Source organism: Dromiciops gliroides, chromosome 3 (genome assembly GCF_019393635.1).
Source record: "Dromiciops gliroides isolate mDroGli1 chromosome 3, mDroGli1.pri, whole genome shotgun sequence".
In the NCBI taxonomy this organism is placed as follows: Eukaryota; Metazoa; Chordata; class Mammalia; order Microbiotheria; family Microbiotheriidae; genus Dromiciops; species Dromiciops gliroides.
Window position 1 is genome coordinate 596878493 of NC_057863.1, and position 5159 is coordinate 596883651.

Genomic DNA, 5159 nt, shown 5'->3' on the forward strand with positions numbered 1-5159 from the left:
AGCCGCCACGCACACCGGTGATACACCCGCGCTTGACGCCGCCATTGGGCTCTGGAGACGTCCTTTAAGACTATACGCCCACCTCCATATCGGCGACGGACATTTGCCTTTACCAATGAAGCGGGACACAGTGTAAGAGCTCATTTATGATTGGAGAAGACTTTGAGAAGGGGCGGGGCATTTTCGTTTTCGGAGTAGGAGGGGTTTGCGGAGGACTATGAACCAGCTAGAGCGCGCTGGCAAGGGAGGGAGATTTAGGCTATGAGTTCGAATCCCCATTTCCACCCAATATATGTCTCTCGTATGAATTCCGATTAAATATAGGTCCTAGCTAGATGCACGGGGTAGTGGATAGCACTGTGCCTGGAGTCAGGACGACCTGAATTCAAAGCAGGCTTCATACACTTATTAGCCGTATGACCCTGGTCAAGTCGCTTAAGCCAGTTTGCCTCAGTTTCCTCATCTGTAAAATGAGCTGGAGAAGGAAATGGCAAACTACTCCAGTATCTTTGCCCAAAAACCCCAAATGAGTTGAGTTCACTCGAACCAAAAGCTCTGTGCTGAATCCATCTACTACCAGGAGCATAAATGCTACATGTCAGAGCTTGGTGTATTGCTTTGTTGGTTGTCAGGATGTAGGAAAACAATGGAGAGAACGGTTCACAAAGCAAATCAAACTGGGAAAGCCGGATGTTGAATATTTACCCTTATTTTCACCGATAAATTTGAGGTCCAGCTAGATTAAGTGATTTAAGCAGTCGCTTGGATAGTGTGAAAGTACCAGGAGATTTTTATTATTGTCAGATTGTCTCTTTGAACCCCTTTGGCAATCCTTTGTGATATGAAAATTTAATCCACATCCTCTCTGGGGCATAGGCCAATGCTCCAAGAGGCAGGATTGTGTAATATTTAAAATTTCAGCAAACAGTCCCTAAAGTCAAGTTTTGAAACCTAAAAGGACAGTTTAGAAACTACCTTTTGTAATTTAAGTTTCAAAGCCTTTGGAGAAGAGTGGTCAGGTGGTGGGGTGGGGAGTGGGGAGTGGTGAAGAGGCTAGTTCCCCTTCCTTTAACTCCCTCCTCCCCCCCCAAATGCTGTATATGGGGGAAGATTTTATTTCCTTTCAGGAGGAGAAGCAGGAATTTGGGGCCTGGGGTTTGGCCATTCTACTATCATTAGAGACAGGGGTATCTGGTTAGAATTATATCTGCCAGCTCCCTTAAATATTGCTTTTATAGGGTAAAGCTTATTAAACTGGGGGGGGGAGCTCAACCCCATATGGGTTCACATAACTGAATGTGGGGATCATGAAAAAATGTGGTAGTAAATGTTTGATTTGTATATATATTTTATATACCTATATACCTATATACCTGGGGTCGCATAAAAATTTTTCGGGCAGAAAGGGGTTGTGAATGGAAAAAGTTTAAGGAGCCCTGTGCTAGGGGAAGTGCTTTCAGGATTAAGCTAAACTTCTGACTGCTTTGTCATTAATGGGGAAAGAAAATCCCAAATTTTAATCCAAGACATGACTCCCCACTAAATACAAGTTCCACAATGAACACAGCCATTAATAAAGAACCTCATTTATTCAAATAAATAACAAAAATCGGAGAACGTGTATATAGGAAAATATATGCCGGACAATACGCAGGGAAGGAGTTCTCCCATTGGGAGTGAGGTAACAACTGAGAGAGTCTCAGATCTCACCCAAAGGGAAAATTCCCCAAATTTTCTAGCGTAGCAAGCTGGCGATAGGGACATGTTGGAGACCATTAACTCTTCTCATGTCGGCTTCTTCTCAGTCTTTTTCTACCTTCAGCAACCTGAAGTGGGGATGGCGTCATCATCTCTGGAAATCGGAAGCCAGGTGCACCTGAAGAGCTTCAAGAGGTCCATGAGAAGTCCAAAGAGAATTGAAGTGACCAAAGAAAACTTCAGTTAGTGAATAGATCTCTCACGGACTCTACCTTTCTTTCCCTCCCCCCACAAAAGGTTCAGGGCATGGATTCCCACCAGGAAGGAGAGAGTCCCATATCAATGGGCTTCAGGACTCTGTTGTGCCTATGAAACCTAGACACACTACCAGCGCCATGCCAGAAAAATCCAGTGGCTTCCATTTGAATTATCTTAGGGGGCAGCTAGATGGCGCAGTGGATAGAGCACTGGCCCTGGAGTCAGGAGTACCTGAGTTCAAATCCAGCCTCAGACACAACACTTACTAGCTGTGTGACCCTGGGCAAGTCACTTAACCCCAATTGCCTCACTAAAAAAAAAAAAAAAAAAGAATTATCTTAGGAAGGTCCTGAAAATCACCTGGCAAGATAAGGTACAGTACACTGAAGTCCTCTTCTGAGCTGAGCTGCCAAGCATTCAGCTTCTACAGCAGAGAGCACACCACTGATGGCCACGTAGCCCGAATGCCAAGCGTACATCCGTACATTTGGCTAAAAGACTGTTTTACAGAGAACTCACACAAGGTGAGCGCTCACATGGAGGTCAGAAGAAATGACCCTCAAGGTCTCTGTGAAGAATTTTAGTGTCGATTGTGACTCTGATACAGGATCACCAAGCATGCCACGCTCACATCAAAGAAGGCGCTATACTCTATGAGCAAAGCAGAATTGCAGTAGCTCAAAACAAATCCAGAGACATCTCCATCCCAAATGGTCACATGGATGATTTGTGCCTGATCTGTGGTAGAGCCTTCTGAGTTTGTATGGGACTGATCAACCACAGCTGCACACACTGTACCCTGACCTCAACATCACGATATCCTTGGTCTTCTTCCATCATCAAGGACAAACAACAACCACCCTCTCCAGGTAGTTATCTGGGCTTGGAGATTGAAAGGTGAAATGACAGAATTGAGGGCTCTGTTTAATGGGACAGGAAATAGAACAGAGGGATCATTCCATGGGCAAGACACAAACCAGGGGAAGATGGGTGCTCTGGGACTGGGAGGGGGCCAAGCTGCTCAGTAGTTTTGATCACTGGAACTCATAATCTCATAAAATGAAGCCGTTAGAGCAAGAAGGGGTTTTATAGATCCAATCCCCTCATTATGCATATGAAGGCTCAAAGAGAAGAAGGGATTTAACTCAAGTTGCAAATCCAGTGAATGACAGCATTAGGGCTTAGACCCATGCTGTCTGATTCTGCATATAGCTTTCTTTCTTTCCTTCTTTCGTTCGTTCGTTTTCTTTCTTTCGCAAACTTTTTTTTTTTTTTGGTGGGGTGATGGGGGTTAAGTGACTTTCCCAGAGTCACACAGCTAGTAAGTGTCAAGTGTCTGAAGCTGGATTTGAACTCAGGTCCTCCTGAATCCAGGGCCGGTGCTTTGTCCACTGCACCACCTAGCTGCCCCCTAAAAAAAATTTTTTTTGAGGCAATCGGAATTAAGTGACTTTCCCAGGGTCACACAGCTAGTGTCTGAAGCCAGATTTGACCTTAGGTCCCCCTGACTCCAGGGCTGGTGCTCTATCCAATATGCCACCTATTTGTCCTACTCTTTCATGTTGTTAAAAATTATATATATTGATATAGTTGGGTTATATCTATTGATGGTTACTATATTAGAAATTAAAAGTGATACATTTTGAAAATTCTTACTAATTCATTTAAAAGAACAATAACAGGGGCAGCTAGATGGCACAGTGGATAAAGCACCGGCCCTGAATTCAGCAGGACCTGAGTTCAAATCTGACTTCAGACACTTGACACTTACTAGCTGTGTGACCTTGGGCAAGTCACTTAACCCTCACTGGCCTGCTAAAAAACCCAAACAAACAAAGAACAATAACAAATCCATGACATGTCAATATATTTTTGTGAATAATAACTGCATTTTCTAAAACATAAAAAAAATTTAATGAGAAGAATGACATTGTTTTACATATTTTGGAAAATCTTAATATCTGGCTTAACTAGAAGATCAATGGATTCTCCTATTTGCTTCTGCACCCAATCTGTTGGGATATTTTGTTTTGGTTGAAGTATATGAAGAAAACCTGGCCTCACACAAACATGTAGTTGGAAAGGGGAGTATTTTAATTGGCAAATAATGCCTTAGTATTATTATCAAAATGGTTTTGACCTCATGGTCCCCAGGGGTATGTAGACCATACTTTGAGAACTGATGGTTTTGCTGTGTGCCTCCAACAATCATCTGTCTTCTGTGCCTCAGTTTCCCTTATTTCTTATTAGGAGTTGGACTAGATTATCTCTGAGTTCCCTTTCGGTTCTAAGTCCTATCACTATCTGTAGTGTTATGTTCAGTTCTAGATGTCACAGTTCAAGAAGGATGGTGATAAGCTGGAGAGTTCTCAGAAGAGGACACCCAGGGTGGTAGAGGCCTTCAGTCCACGCCAAATAAGGATCGACAGAAAGAACTGGGTGTTTTTTATGGCCTGTAGAAAGGAAGACTCAGGGGTGAAATGATCCCTCTCTTCAAGTACTTGGAGGGCTGTCATAGCAGAGGGATTGGACTTCTTCCATTTGGCCCTGGCGGATAGATTCAAGAGTGATGGGTGGAAATATCAAAGAGGCAAATTTATGTATGACATCAGGGAAACTGGCCTAACAGTCGAAGGGCTGTCACATCAGGTGTGGGGTTCCACTCGTTCCATGTGGTCAATGGGGCAGAATTAGGAGCAATGAATGGGAGTTGCAGGAAGGCAAATTATTGCTTGATGTAAGGAAAAACTTAGAACTCCTCTGAAAGCAGAATGGGCCGCCTCAGGAGGTAGTGAGTTTCCCCCTGGGTAGAGAGTTCTATAGACAGGCTGGATGGCTGCTTTTCAGGTATTTTGTGGTGGGCAGTCTTCTGCAGGTACTGATTCAGTTCGATGGCCATGGAGGTTCTTTCCAACTCTGAAATTCTATGATACAGATGGAAGGATGGAGGGTAGGTTGCATCAATCCATAAAAATCACCTCACACCACCTAAAGCAAGAGATAAGATACGTTTATCAGATGAGAACCCCGTCTCAGTTTTTCACTCGATGTGAATGTGGCCTGGACATCTCCCTTGGTACTGCAGGAAGTCTGTTTGGCTTGGCTGAAGGTCTTGGTCATACCCCCTGAGGACTATGTAGAAGGATTGAGATAGCTAGAAGCAGTGATTCCAGTGCCTGGGTTCAAATGGGGTGTGGGGAGAG